This window comes from Elephantulus edwardii, unplaced genomic scaffold (assembly GCF_000299155.1).
Source record: "Elephantulus edwardii isolate Elephantulus edwardi_28Jun2011 unplaced genomic scaffold, EleEdw1.0 scaffold00017, whole genome shotgun sequence".
NCBI classification, from domain to species: domain Eukaryota; kingdom Metazoa; phylum Chordata; class Mammalia; order Macroscelidea; family Macroscelididae; genus Elephantulus; species Elephantulus edwardii.
In genome coordinates this window covers 17249887-17266356 of record NW_006399767.1, presented here as the reverse complement: position 1 = coordinate 17266356, position 16470 = coordinate 17249887, and the positions used below count along the sequence as shown (strand labels likewise).

The 16470-nt window shown below is 41.4% G+C and overlaps 1 pseudogene; it reads left to right on the top strand.

Annotated features, from left to right (window-relative positions):
- The first annotated feature begins 6004 nt into the window (after positions 1–6004).
- Positions 6005–8727, top strand: LOC102861944 (annotated as a pseudogene).
- Positions 8728–16470: the final 7743 nt, after the last annotated feature.

Here is a 16470-nt window from a genome sequence, read left to right as displayed (position 1 = left end):
TCATGAAGGATAGGGCCATCTCTCTTGCTATTTGTAAAAAATCTAGATTCCAGTGGCATCCATTGGTTTTTATTTGTTATGATAAAAAACAACCCAACAATAATAAAAGAGGTAAAAGAACTACTACTTGTCTCATCTTCCTGCGTTTGTTCACAGTTATGTAGATGCAATTTTATATAATTCCATCCTTTATATTCTGCTTTTTCCATTTCATATTAATCCAGAGGCATTTTCCAAGTTTCTACAAAACCCTTGTAATTATCGCTTTAATGGCTGCTTAACATTCCATCAGGCTGATTTGCCATAATTTACTTAACCGTATCCCTCTTTAGAACATAACCTTTTAAAACGACATTAGGCAGAAAGCTTAACAAGGTTCCAAAATAGATGGGGAAGGTGGTTTCTTGGCAACGCATGTGGCGTTTTTGAGGTGTGTGTGCTCTGAACGTGAGGAGCCTCAGCCTGACCACGCTGTGCAGAAGCAGAAGTGGGAGCCGAGCGTGCGGTCCCAGTGAGCCTGAACAGCTGGGAAGGAGGAGGGAGCTCCCACCCTTCCTCACTTGGAGGCCAGTTTCTGCTTGCTCTGCCTTTGATGAGAAAGAAGCTGTCACTGGTCATACTTGAGAAACAAATGAAAATAATAATAATAGCGAGTGATGACTGAGCTATGCACCAAAAAGAAATTATAAAATACATTGCATTATTATGCTCCTTTTGCAGTTAAAGAATGGAGATTCAGAGAACTTGATTAACTTGCCTAAAGTTAATGAGGCAATGGTCCTCATCTTAGTCTGCCTTGGGACTCCCTCTGAATCCTAAGCTCCTCTTCTGCCCTCCTCAGTGAATTCTGTGCCCTAACAGGGAGTTCTGGTGGCCTAGTGGTGAGAAGCTGCATAGCAATCCCGAAGGCATGTGGTTCTAATCCATCTGCTGCTTTACAGGAGAAGAATGAACAATCTCCTCCTGTGTGATTAATTGCCTCTGAAACCCAGTGAAGAGTCAGCTACAGGTAAGTTCTTACTCAAAAGTACACGACAATGATTTTCATCCCCCTAAAGAGCCTCTTTACAACTTGTCCTGGTTGTCATTACAAGTTGTTTCTGGAGATCTGTTGTTGTCAGTTGCTACTCCATCAGTTGTAACTCATGGTAACTCCACATGCTCCAGCATAGAATCAGAATTTTCTTTGCTCTCATTGTAATGGCAGCAAATTGCCTGATCTTTCTTCCGTGGTGCCACTGAGTGGATTCAAACCGCAAAACTTTGAGATTAGCAGGCAAGCATAGATCATTTATATGCTACTCACAAGCCTAATAAATAGTAAGCCCAGATTTAAAGCCAGGTCTTCTAACTCCAAATCCCATGTTCTTTCTACAATGTGTAATAAGGTAATTGGACTGTAACCCCAGAGAGCTGAGATCCCTTTGGTGGTCTAGTCGTAATGACACTTCAACACTCTGGGCAGTGGCCTGCACAAGGTCAGGGGAGGTTTTCTGAGCCTCCATTTGCATGTGACCTGCACCCGAGCGACCAGAGAAATGTGTTAGCAACAGAATCTGGTTCAGGCATCAAAAAGTAATAAAAGAGCAGAAACATTCCGCTTTGGCTTTGCATCCAGGGCTCTTGTGGCCTTGGGTCACTTATAGCTCTCAATGTCCCAATTTCCTCATCTGAAAAATGGAGATAATAATATCTACCTCCCGGGGTTATTATAAGGATTCAAAATGATAGTGTGTGGAACACATGTAATGCTCAAAACTGGGTAGCTAGTTCTATTATCTCAACAGACCAGATAAGAACTCAGCTGTAATAAGATAACGTCTTGAGGGTTAGCACCCAACCATCCATTTCTTCCCAGTACAAGACAGAGATGAAAAATATGAATACCAAGGGGAAATGTTAGGATTCCATTGCCCACCAGCTCCAAAGGCATTACTAAGAGGAGGAGGAGAAGGAGGACAGTGATGGAAGATATAACACTAATAATATTAACAGCTGGGATTTATTGAGCTTTTATTATGTGCTATGAGTGCTCTTTGGAGGCAAGAATGATGAGGCGTTGCCTCACAGTCTGTAGGTACATTACTAGGAAGGGCTATTCCTTGGAGAAGGACATGGTGCTGGGAAGGATGGAGGGTTGGCAAAGGCAAGGAAGACCCTCATCCAGGGGGACTGACACGGTGACTGCTGCACTGGGCTCTGGTATGTCAGGAAGTGTGAGGATGGCACAGGATAGGAGAGGGTTCAGAGCTTTTGTTCATAGGATCCCTGTAAGTCATGCTTGACTCGACACACCTAACAACAACAATAATGCACTTTACATATGTTAACTCAAGCATCCCTGTGAGTAAGAACTGTAAATATCTCCAGTGTATAGATGAGGAAACAGAGTTACTGCAAAAGTTTTGATGGATGCTACTTTGGATATGTGACATTTCCACAGCCTGGGCCGGGTGGACAAGAGAACATCTCCAATGAGTGAATCCTGGCTCCATTTTGTTTTGTTGGGCAGAGCCCCTTGGAGGATAACTTGCTTTTCTAGGAGCTCTGAAGACAATAATAAATGGGTAGAACCCTGGCAGGGTTGAGTCTTGAAGAGAATCAACTCAATGATTCTTTTCTTTTGAAGACTCAAAAAAAAAAAATGTTGGGCAAAGACTCTGCAAATCACAGGACTGGGTGAGTGGGCACAAAGAGAACTTTGTGTTGATGCTAGTATGGGCTAAATTATATCCCCTCAAAATACATATTGTAAATCCTAATCTCTATGCCTATGTTTCCAGTGCCATTTGGGAATGGGTTGTGTTAGTTATGTCCATGACACAGGATTAATTATAGAGTGTTTACAGTCTATCTCTTTTGAGATGTCAATCAAACAGTGTGGAGATGGGGGGGGGTGGCGGGGGAAGCTGAAAGGCACATGAAGATTAGCCAGAAGCAGAAGCTAAAAAAAGCTAAGACAGCCTGCCCCTAGAGCCAGCACCGTGTATCAGGGTTTTCAGCCTTCTGAATTATGATGAAATAAGTATATTAAAATCATCCACTTGTGGTATTTCTGTTACACTAGCACTAGATAACAAAGTTCTATAACCACCTCAAATATTAGTTGTTGTTAGATGTCATCAAGTTGATTTCAAATTATAGTGACCCCAAGACAGAACTGCGCCATAGTGTTTGCCAGGCTATGGTCTTTATGGGAGCAAATTGGCAGGTCTTTCTGTCAAAAAGATGCTGGATAGGTTAACAGCAGAGCACCTGACCATTTGTATCACTTGGGCTGTTATTCTATAAGTATTAGGGATCCAATTTTGTTGCCTTGTGCAGCAAATGAGTCTCACGACTTTCTGAAAACCTCCTAACTTGTTCCACATAAAGCAGGCATTTGATAAAAATTGTTTGAGTGAATGATCAGGAAAATCAAGTGTCTGTGGGATCTCAAAGGGTGAAGTTGTGCAACATGCAGAAGTCACAAGTGGAGAGACACCAGCTCAATACAAGGAGGACATGTTTCTTTGAGTGTATCAAGATGGACTAAAGTTCCTTCCAATGATATGGTGAGTCTGCTGTCCCTGGAATGATTCCAAAAGAAATTGAAGCCACCACCCAACCAGGAGGCTAAGCCATTGTGGGAAGTAGAACCATGTGACCTTCAGGATCTCCAGGTTCTAGAGTTCTGGGACCCATGTTTCCACCATTCTCCCCTTTAAAACATTCTCTTCATTTCTCATTCCTGGACTGTGAAGGTACTGAGAATTTGATAAATCACTTCCTTTGGAGGAGATAATAATGGAAAATTAGCTTCATATGTTTAACTGTGGACTCTTAAAGACAGACACTACAAATTTAATCCAGAGTGATATTATTGGGGTCATTCCCAGTATACTTTGTGTTGGGGTGGAGATAACTGGGGCCTACATAGCCTTGAATATCTTGATAAGAACTGAAGACTTTCAACCTCATAGCATTTTCCTATATAATCAGAACTTTTTTTCAAATTTATAATCCCTGACAGAGATGGAATACACAATAAGACTATGCATATAAACATGACAGCATCTTGCTTATAGGGTAATTCTCCCCCATCTTCAGTGTAGGAAACCTATATCAATTAGTGGCATCCACTTCCTAAACAACATGCCTCTGTAAACTCTATAAACTTTGAGAAACGATAGTTATCTAAAGGCTGTAGGTATTTTGTTCATAGGGTCACAATTACTTGTGTGGAACTCAATGGCAATCAACAACGACAACATCTTATACTCTAGGCTCAGGTAATCACACATAAATCCATTCAGTGTAGCGTCATTGAGGACTGGGACTGGGCCGTTTTTATTTCAACACTTTGAGCACCAAGGCAAGCATTTATTGACTATTTGTGTAAGGTAGGAATTCAGAGAATGATGATCAAAGAATACATGAACTGCCGTCAATAAGATGCAGAAAAGGAAACCATACTAACTGCATCTTATTTGTTGGGCCAGGTTGCCATAACCTGGTAGATACGTCAGACTCAAGATGGATGAGTAACAGTTGGGATCATTCCATCCATTCCTCTATTTCTAATAAGGAAGGAAGTAACTGTTGACACGGGTAATGGAAAAGGGATTATTCTAATACATCATGTCCACTGTGCAAAATGGAGGTGAACTGATGCCTCCCCTCTCTGTTTTGTTTAGGTTCTATTTGGAGCCCTTATCATGGAAACCAATTAGACTCTGGCAGAGTAAATTACAAAATCTAGAATTACAAGATCAGGGAACAGGATGGCTTAGTGGTAAGAAACTACACTGCAAGCCCGAGGGCCTACTGTTTAAATCTACCAGCAGCTCCTCTGGAGAAAGATGGGCAATTTCCTCCCATGTGCTTAAAACTGCCTCTGAAAAATCCACTGGAGGGTCAGCTATGGTTTGGCTCTGACTGGAAAGTACACAACAACAGAAGCAACAGAACTCTGACCCCTACCCTTGCCTTTTCTCAGGTTGACTCAGAACCAGGGCTGGGAGGGCAGGTCTGCAACGACAGGCATGGAGGTGGAAGTATATATTTCTGAACAATGTGAGACGCTCCATCCACATTTTAGCTCATGTGTCAGACCTAATGGCGCAGTGGTGAAAGCTCTAGGCTGCCAACCAGTAAGATGATGGCGTGACCTGACCAGCTGCTCCACTGGAAAAAGATGTGACAGTCTGTTCTCATAAAGATGTGCCCCTACAGAGAACTTACGGTGCAGTTCTAAGTCACAATGTCGTCTGTGTACTGATCAGCTGGAACCAACTCACAGCTGACCCTCTAGTGAGTTTTCAAAGACAGTAAATCACACAGGAGGAGGCTGTCCATCTTTCTCCAGTGGAGCAACTAGTTGATCCAAGCCCTTGGGCCTTTGGGTGAGCAACACAACTCTTTCCCACTAAACCTCTGTGAAAATTAGCTCAAGGACAATGGGAAAGTGGATGGTCATCCCATCAATGCTGTTGTTATATGTCATCACGTCAGAACCAAATCATACCTAACCCTGTAGCAGGTTTTCATAAGTAGTTAATCATATGAGAAGAGACTGCTCATCCCTTTATTGCTCTGTTAAGTCTCAATTATAGAGTAGATACCTAACAAGAAGCCTCGGTGAAGCCCAGGCCTCTGGTAGGAGGCAGTTCCACAGTTACCCCCATTCTCCTCCCTGCCTTTCACAGCTGCTTACACAGCAGGCTGGGGAAACTGGATCCTCTGGCTTCGTCTCTGTGGGTTCATCACAAAATCTCTCTTGAAATGCTCCAGGAATCAGACTAGGATTTATCATACATTGGGAGCGAATAAATCAAACCAGTGAGAAGATTTGCTGCAACCACTGAGAGTTATAATGGCACGAGAAGTGGCCTTGCAGATACAATGGAATAAAAACTCTGATGTTTTATAGGGAAAGAACTTGGGCAGACATGTTTACTCAGGCAGTGTGTGCAAGCAAGAAGGCTCTGAGCCTACAGCCTGAAGGGTCTCCTCATAGCAGGGGGTCACGATTGTTTTAGTTGTGGGATTGTCTACACCATGGCCCACCTCCCCTCTGCAATGCAAGCTCCTTGAGGGCAGTTCTTTCAGCACCGATTCCCCACTATTGAGCTTAGTCCCCCAACCCATGAGGCATTTGTTATTTATCTGTTTCATAAAAATGAGTGAGTGAAGTTTTCCTTCGGGCTGTATAAGAAGCTAGAGTGGTACTAAGCAGGAATTGACAGCACTTGGCACAGTGGCAAGCTACCTCTTACACTTAGAAATTTGTATTTCATTAACTCTAGCTTACATGGATAGCATGTATGTTAATAAGTAGGTAGCATGCTTAATCCGAGAGTTGGTTGCTGTCGGAGAGCTTCGATAGTCTACAGTCTTGTGCTATTTGATCTGACTGCCATCTGTCAGTTTGTCAGGCTTTGGCAGCTGGAATATTGCTATGATGCTGGAGGCTGTGGCACCTGTAATCTAAATACCAGCAGCACAGTCACCCATGGTGGACAGGTTTCAGGAGAGTTTACAAACTCAGACAGATAAGAAAGAAATGCCAGGTGATCTATTTCTACAAATTAGCCTCAGGAAAACCTTATGGACCACAACAGAACAATATCTGTCTCACCTGCTTCAGATACATCACCCAGAGAGGCCAACTACTACAAGAGAATGTGATGTCTGGTGAAGTCAAGGATCAGAAAGGGTACAGGAGACCCTCAGGGAGATATACTGGCATAATATGTTCAACAAGGACCTTGAGTGTACAGCTAACTCCTACAATTGAATCTGAGATGTTGCTAACTCTTCTAAAATACTAAATATTTGTATTTGAGCACATCTTAGTCCCACACGCCTGATGCCCAGAAGAAAAATAATAACAAATACCAAACCAACATTGTCTAGCTTCCCAGGAATGGGAAAATACAGCAAGCTTTTTGGAAGCAGCACCAGCCTCAAGTAGAATGGTAAGTACAGCACCAGGATCTCATCACCTCCCCCTTGGAGGAACTTGACAGTAGCCTTCTAATTTCTTATTTGTATGAGGACTGACCTCTCCGTGGCTGGGAAACATCATTGAAGAATTACAGCATTAAAAAGAAAGTCCTTCCTACCCAATTAGAAAGATATCAAGGATGTTTTCCTCCCTCCCTTGTCTCCAGAGGCCTCAGAAAGGACCAGAATCTTCTGAAGAGTGTGTGACAGCTGATACCTAGTCACTTTAAGGACATGAGGGCACACATTCATCTTGCTACTTGATCCTCTTGATGGAGTCAACTAATATTCTTCATATTCTAATACCCTGAGATCTTTGCCTCAAGGAGCTCATTCGTTCACATAAAGGGAAATTAAGCTATGGAGTAGGTTAAAATGAAAAATTACAGGACTTTATGACTCAGATTTGGAAACAGGACACCCATGACTAATATTCCCTCCTCCTACAAATGAAAATCCAACATAGTTCCATGAAAATGTGTTTCCCTGGCTCTCCTCAATCAGCATCCAACAGCATGTTTCTCCTCCACTTGCTTTCTACTTCCTTGCACCTAGTGCATGATAAGTTATACCCTTCTTAGCCTAGTTAGGGGGCTCTTGTGGCCTAATGGTAAAGAGCTGTGCTGCCAACCTGAAGGCACACAGTTCATATCCATCAGCTGCTGTGCGGGAGAAAGGTGGGCAATCTACTTCTGTGCAGTTTACTGCCTCTGAAAATCCACTGAAAGATCAGTTATGAATTGGTTCCAACTCGAAGGTACATAACAACAACCTAGTTAGAATCAATTCTTTCTGGTGAGTGAGATGTAAGAATTCCAATTGTGCCAGTGGACCTCTGGAATCAGGCTGTCTAGATGGACTTTCCAGTATGGCCTAAATCAGCTAATTACCCTGCAGCCAATTACTTGACCTCTCTAAGCCTCAATCTTCTCATCTGAAAAATAGGAATTAAAAAACCCAGTGCATTCTTTCATTTATTATTATTTGTTGTAGTTATGTTCTATAAAGTTACTTGAACACTGAATTATCAAATATAAAGCCATTGCCCTTAGGGGAAATAAAAGGTTTGTTTCTTATGAGACTTTGGCTACATTTTTTAATAGATTAATGCATACCTTTGCTGAGTATTTTGGGGTTTGGGTTTTTTTCTGTTAAAAAAAAAACCCTACTTGTAAAGGATAAAGGGGAAGACACTATGGAATGAATTGATCAGATAATGTGAGTATCGTAATTAATGTTACAGAACAAAATGTAATGAATGGGCAGCAACGCACAATGGGGATCTCTCCTGCTAACCATTTGCTATGCTGTCCAAGGGCCTGCTGCAGCCCATGCAAGTCTTCAGATGCAAGAAGACAACCACAGCTGAGGCACACTGTAAATGGGACAATGGCCTTATCAAGGTGAACAGCCAGACTCTAGAGATGATTGAGACCTGCATGCTGCAGTACAAGCTCCTGGATCCTGTTCTGCTTCTGGGTAAAGAATGTCTTGCCAGTGTGTACCTCCAAGTCCATGATGGGTAGTGGTCATGATGTCCAGATTTATGCAATCTGCCAGTCTATCTCCAAGACCTTGGTTGCCTATTACCAGAAAGGGTTGGATGAGGCCTCCCAGAAGGAAATCAAAGACATCCTCATCCAGTATGTTCAGACCCTGTTTGTAGCTGACCCTCATCACTGTGAATCCAAGAAGTCTGGAAGCCCTGTGGCCTGTGCACATTACCAGAAATCCTACTGATAAGTCCAGCAGAAATAGGCTTTCCCTTTATAATAAAGAGTTATGAGATTTTAAGATTTTAAGAAAAGAAATTAATGGCTGAAAAAATAATATGCTTTCTAAACTTTCACTCCAACCACATTTTTTTTTTTAAAAAAAGCATCTCTTATAAAATATATTCATGTTTCAGCAACACCAACCTTGGTCAACTGCACTATAATCCATTCCTGAACAAAACATAATTTCTCTCCCAGGTCCATCCTGGCTTTCTTGCACATCATGCCATACTTAGGGCTGAACAAATACACATGTTGTTGTTGTTATTGTTGTTGTTGTTAAGTGCCATCGAATCGCAGGCAACTCATAGCGACTCTATGAAGGAGAGTCCTCAACGTTTGGGTGTCTCTCATCCTCTTTCCAGGTTCATAGGGTTTCCGGAGGCAAGCTATTACAGAAGTGGATGCCACTCCTCCTTCCAAAAATATGCATAGCAGACACAAAATAGAATGGAGAAAGTGAAAAGTCACCAAGGAAGGATAGAACCCAATTCAGGCCAAGAAAGACAGTTTATTGAGGAGAAACTGTCAAGCTGACTCTCAAGCAGAAGATCAGCCCCCACTAAAAGTTAGAGAGGAGTTTTATATTCTCTTACAAGGAACTTGGGATACGGGATGCTCATAGATGTTTCTTTCAAGATAGGAAAGTGGGCTGGGGTCTCAGATAACTATTTCTGGGAAAGAGAGTAAGGTAGTTTTACATCCTTGACAGAAAAAAAGCATAGTTGCTACTTCCTGTGATTGGAATCTTTTAGTAGCCATTCTGGGAGAAGAAGGAAAGGGCTCTGCAGTCCTAACATTCCAGCCTTTTATTAATATTGAATGGGAACATTGAGGTTCTCTTCTGTAACTACTTCCTGCTGGATGGGGACAACAATCTAAAGGAAGGAGAAAAGGCTGTTTATTTTAGGCAGCAGAGTCCATAGGTGTGATAGTGGAGGGTAATGGTTGGTTCTCAGTTGATAATATGAGGAGTTCACAAACTGTGTGGTTGGCAAAAGTTCTCATCTGCTCCTATAGAAAACTAGACAGAAATAGCATGAGACAAGGACCAAATATTAAGATTAATAAAATTATATAAGAGGGCCAAGGAAGGATAGGATATCAGCTTTTGAAGTAGGTAGAGGACTGTAAGATACAGAAAGAGTAACTTGGGAAAGATGCTAGATCATGTTTTAGAGTGTAAGAATCAGAAGGAATAGATGTTAAAAATATGGTAGAATATGGTAACTTTTTGCTTAGAGGAAGGATGCAAGCAAACTCTAGAACAAGGACTATAATAAGAGAATAGGAATAGATTTTGTTATGGGGAGGTGGAAAGAGAGAGAGGTTTCAAATTTGGAGAGTAAGTCTCACCCCAAAAGGGGCATACAACATAAAAGTAAAATGAGGAAGGAGTGTTGAAAAAGGTACTCCTTGATTTGGCAGGGGAGGGGAGAAGTGGTTAAGGGTGAAGAAACAAGACCATCAACTCCAAACCCAAAATCCCTGTAAATGTTCATTAAAACTAATAAAATTTAATAATAATTAAAAAATAAATAAAAAGGCATTTGGGCCTTGGGCCTGTGGCCCTAGGGCTTAGTTTTAATTGTTTTTGGTAAAACATTCTTCTAAGTGGTATAGCACTGGTCTGTCTGTTTGCTGTACAGAGGTAACTCATGGTTGCTGTGATGCTAAACATCATGACACTGATGTGTCAAATGTAATAATGGTTGCCCATGGTGGACAGTGTTTAGTGGAACTCCCCTATTAAAATAAGCTTGGAAAAAAAATAAAAAATAAAAAAAGACCATCAACTCAAGCAACAGAGATCTGTGAGGGAAAAGTTGGTCCTGAAAATTAAGGTAGGGCAGAGTAAGTGCCCTCCAGCCCCTTTGTCTATTAAAAGGGAGATTGGCTTGCTTGTTACTTGAACTGTTACTCTAGGCTCCTCCAAAGTAATATTATATGGGGCTGATGGCCCTGGACACTTTCAGTTTTCCGTGACTAGGCCTAGCAGACTGGGTAGGCTCAGATCTGGCTGGGAGGTGGTCGGCTGGGGTACTGAAGTAACTGGTCCCTTCCTCTGGGAAGAGAGGGGCCAGTTTACCATTTACCTTCCAATGTCCCTTTTATCGTCACCTGGAGCAGGATACTGGTGAAGGTTGGGGGGAGTAGGACACGCTTTAGCCCAATGACCTTGTTTACCACATCTAAAGGAGGGTTTGGGTGGAGTCTTAAGAAGTACACTGGAGCCTTTAAGAGCAGCCACCAAGAGCTGATAATTAGCCTTATCTCTCTGGGCTTTGTCTGTCTTTTCTTGCTCTTCTCTATTATTATAGACTCTAAATGCCATATTCAGATCATCTCATAGAGGGGTTTAAGTATCTTCTCCTTTTATAGTTTTTTCCTGAATATCAGGGACTGATTGGGAGATAAAATGGGCATTTAAAACTATTATGCCTTCTGCCAAATTGGGGTGGGTTTTTTGTTTGTTTTTTTTGTGTGTGTGTGTACTTTTGGAGGGCTTCAGTTAATCTAGATAAAACTAGGCTAGGTTTTCCTCCAGATTCAGAGATATTTCTCAGAGCTTTTCATAACTGACTGCTTTATGGGCTGCTTTTTGTAGCCCAGTTATTAGACAAGTGACCATGTGATTACATTGGTGATGGCTAAGCATGTTAAGTTAGAAATTCCAATTGACATTTTCTTGGAGCACAGCTGCTGCACTTAAGGAATGGCAATTTTCTGTTCTGTGTTGGTCATTAGTGTGTACCTGGGAGGCTAGCCAAACTCTCTCTTTTTCTTCAAGAAGTAGGGTGGAATATAGGATTATATACCTGTTGTTCCGGATAACGGTGTATGACTGGGTTAAATATTTGAATTCTTTGATTTAAGCGTCTGGGCCCCTTGAAAGGAAGCCCAATTTTTTTTTTTTTTTTTCATTTTGGGAGAGGTAAGAAAGAGAGAATAAGGGATGTGTCCCGTTTGAGGGCTATGAGACCTATTATTGAATTGATATTGATATCATGGCTATGCAATGTGATAAGAGAGTATGAAGGGAGCAGAGGAGACACCCCCAGTGGAGTGTACTGAGAAGGGCAGGACTGGCCAACTCCCATGACTAGGGAAGAGATAAGCAGTGGGGGTTTCCGGAGAGAAAGAAAGACTTAAAGGCAACAAGATGTCCCTTATTTCCTTTTTTCTTCATGAGAAGAAGATCCACTCACAGCGTGGGTATCCACAGTGTCATATGAGACTGGCCTAAGTTGTTGTTGTTGTTGTTATGTGCCATCGTGTAGCTTGCGACTCATAGCGACCCTATGTACAAGAGCTCTAAATACTGTTCTATCCTGTGCCAACCTAGCCATCTCAAATGCACTTATTCCCATCGCTCCAGTCATAGAATCGATCCATCTCATCAAAGGTCTTCCTCTCCTTCACCGCCCCTCCACTCTGCCAAACATGATGTCCCTCTCCAAGGACCAGTCCCTCCTTGCAACATGCCCAAAATATGTCAGACGAAGCTTCAGAATCCTTGACTCCAGGGAACACCCTGTAGCTGAAGAATTTCCTGGTCTGGCACCAGAACATTTTGGAGTCCAAACGGAGTAGGAGATCTAAGAAAGGAGAACCACCATCACTTACTCCAAATTGTCCTGGTGTTCAGAAGGCCAGCAATGGCAAGAGGCAGAAAGCCCTGGAGAAGGGTGTTCTCTTGGCAGCTCAAAGAGGGGTAGTCAGGAGGCAGATCAAGCCCATGGAGAAGGGAAAAGAATTAAGGAAATCTAGCATTTCCCAGGTGCCTTTAGGCCAGGAGAGAGAGAGAGACAGGTTACATTGAGGAGAGAGAGAGAAGCCAGTTTCACAAAGTTTCCAGAAAAACTCAATATAGAATTATGGCAAGTCCCTTTCAGGCTTATGAAGGCAATAGGAGACTAGGCTGCTTTTATCTCCATTTAACCCAATTTAGTAAGCAAAGGAGAAGACACTCAATGAGATGTGTTGACACAGTGACTGAAGCAATAGACTCAAGTATGTTAGAGATGATGAGGATGGCACAGGATAGGGCAAGGTTCAGTTCTGTGGGTCAGAGGGTCTCTACGAGTTGTATTCAACTCAGTTGTACATCTAATAACAAGAAAAAGAAGATAATATGGATAATAGTTTAATTAGAGATAGGTAAAAGAAATCTTTAGTTTAATATAGGACAGTGCTTTCATTTCTCAAAAGATAAAGTTTAAATGCAAAACTTCTGTCATCTGAGACAGGTAATTTAGGGGTGGCCTTTTGCTCAAAAGCAACTACCATAAAGTCTCCATCAAATACCCCTCTCAAGGAATTGCACTTATTTTATGAGATACTATGGATATGTTTCCTAGTCACCTTAGTGGAGATGAGGTTTTTAAGCTAAGGAAATATGATATGAGCAGGAAAGAATCGCCTTGTTAGTTTTGCAGAGACTCCACTTTGAAGATGGGTGATGATGATCCTGAGATAAACGTTTCATTGTCATTCAGTCAAAGAATGTCTGCAAATGAAATCCACATGCTGTTTAGATGAAATGGTCAAAAGTAAGATACAGGTGAATTGGGGTCAAGGTGAATCCCAGGTGCTCACATGTAGATCAAAAGGTGACATGGAAGTAGGATGGAGTCGTTTCACCATGATCCTGATTCCTAGTGTAATTTTCATCAACCAGAAACACAATTAATTTCCAAACTGTGGTCTTAAGATTAACTTGCAAATCCTTTTGCTTAGCACACTACCACTGAGTGCTTGAGAGGCACTGCTGGTTCAGTGATAGAATTCTTGCCTTCCATGTGGAGATCCTGGTTTGATTCCTGGCCAATGCACCTCATGCACAGGCACCACTTGACTTTCAGTAGAGACTTGCATGTCACTGTGATTCTGGACAAGTCTCAGTGGAGCTTCCAGACTAAAACTGAGTAGGAATAAAAGCCTGCTGATCTATTTCTCTAAATCAGCTAATGATAACTCTATGGATCACGACAGTCCAATCTACAACCAGCCATGAGGATAGGGTAGGACATAGTAGTATTTTGTCCCAATGCCCATGGGGTTGTTACGAGTCAGTACCAACTCAATGGCAGCTAACAACAGTGAATGAGTGCCTACTATATGCAAAGCATTAGTTTAGGCTTTAGAGGGGGGCAAAAGTAAGGAACACAAGTACAACAAGAAAACAGAAACAATGAGGCCTTTCACTCCAAAGTGCTCATAAGTTCATTGTTAGGTAAAGTACAAACAATCACCACAACCAAGGAAAATACAATAAAAAGAATGAGTATAGAACCAGCCAGCACCAAAATTCTAAGTCACTAGGAAAAGACAAAGTAACTCTGAATCAGAAGTTCTAATTCATCAGCTTCTTGGCAAGAGAAAGATGGGTAGTCTCCTCCTATAAAAACTAACAACCTCAAAAACACAATGAAGGGTCACTGAGCCAGAATCAATTCTATAGCAGTGGGTTTGGTTTGAGGAATGAACCGTTTTACTTTATTCATTCCAAGGACCCCAGTGATAGGAAGTAGGTCTTACATGCCTCTAGGGGTAGATGAGAAAGTCCTTTAGATAAGACCTTTATAAACTTCATATTAAAATTATAAATGAACACAGAACATGGTCCAGTGATAACTCTAGAGAGGGGTTATGAACATGAAGTCAGCCATCGGTTTCAGAGGGCTTGAGCCTGTTTCAGAACTAATAGAGCAATTAGTTTGCAAAGCCACAAAAACACATGACCTGGAAACTTTCAAAGCATGTAATCTATCCAATTAAACACGTTATACCTCTGTTAGCCACACTGGGTTATGTGTATTAGTAACCCAGAAGGTCTCTATTTTGTAGGCACTTAGATATTTTAATCCTTCTGCCCAAACACATCCGCCTATATAGTTATATCATTTCACGCATAATCTGTGATGCAATTGCTTGAAAATTTAACTATTTCTTTTACTTCAATAACCCTTATATGCCTATAGTTTATACAAGATGCTTAAAGACTACATTGTGAGTTTTTATAAAGCCTGTTTCCTCTCTTTAATTCATAAACTTTTCTAAGGCTCTGCTCAAATCTTCTGATCCATGAGGATTTTTTTAAAAAAAAACCCCAGCCAGCTCAGTGAATCTCCCACAAACTCCTCTCCTGCTCACCACTCACTTGACCCTTGCCTCATATCCTCTTGTACCACTAGCTAATTTTGACTTGTGTATGTTATAATTGTTGTTGTTAGGTGTCATCAATTCAAGTCGACTACGACTCAGGTGACCCCATGAATAACCTTGAGATCTGAACTTTGCTCCATCCTATACCATCCTCCTCATCTCTGAAATACTTGAGCCCATTGCTGTAGTCACTGTTTCAATCCATCCTGTTGAGGGTCTTCCTCTTTAACACTGACACTCCAACTTTCCAAGCACGACATCTTTTTCGAAGGACTGCCCCCTCCTAACAACATGCTCAAAGTATGAGAGATGAAGTTTCATCATGCTTGCTTCTAAGGATCACCCTGGTTGCACTTTCTCCAAAACATATTTGTTTGTTCTTTCAGCAGTCCATGGGATATTCAGTACTTTTCTCCAATACCACAACTCAAAGACATGGATTCCTCTTTGGTCATCCTTATTTATTGTCCAACATTCAGTTATTGCTGTCAGCTGCTGCCAAATCAGCTGCAACTCCATAGGCAATGGAACCATATCATTGTGATCCAGAGGATTTCCATGGGCTGATATTTCTGAAGTAGATCACCGAGACTTTCTTCCTCATCTGCTTAGTCTGGAAGCTCTGCTGAAACCTATTCAGCATCACAGCAAAATGCAAGTGTTCACTGACAAACGAGTGGTTGTGGCACTTGATTGTATCTACCAGTAATCAAACCCAGTCTCTCACATGGAAGACAAGAACGTTACCACTGAAGTACCAATACCCTATTCCTTTGCATCTGGGGATTATAACCTATTCAAGGGAAAAGCATCAAGTCTTTCACTTGTTACATTATTTGTAGTATATAGCAAAATACTTGTCACCTAATGAACTCTCAAGATATGATAGTTTGCTGAGTCCAGAATGGGCATGGCATTTGTGAGGGCACACATTGTAGAAATTAAGCACACTCTTATAAGCACATCAAATCTCAACGGACAAAGATAGTGTTTATGTCTGTAACACTTAGTAGCTGATAAATGACAGAATACCCAGCATAAATTGGCTTAAATAAAAGACAGAATTAATCAGTCCATATAACCATAAAGCACAGGGATAGTCTGGGTTCAGATAGTTTTTGGATTCCAAACTCAAATCCTATTATTAGAAAAAGATTTCCCCAATCCTTCAGCTCCATTTTCTCAAGTGTTGTCTTTGCCTCTATTCTCCTCCTGATGAGATGGTAGCAGTGTCCACAAGAAAACGATTTCTCAGTCTATGGAAGAGAGTACTATCATCTAAAGTTTTCATCTGATCTTACCAGTTTTGGCTTGCACTCCTGTCAATCTGTATCAATCACTGGAAACACTGTAACACAGTGTGCTGGATCAATCAAGCCTGAATCATATGCTGTATACATGCACATAAGCCCATTTAATTTTTTTTGTTGTTTTTACAAACTTTACACATTTTTCCAGTGGACATTCAAATTTGAGGCCATTGGTATAGAGAGTGGTTATTGGATTAACTAGTCAAGAGAGTGGAAAACACAATCCTTGA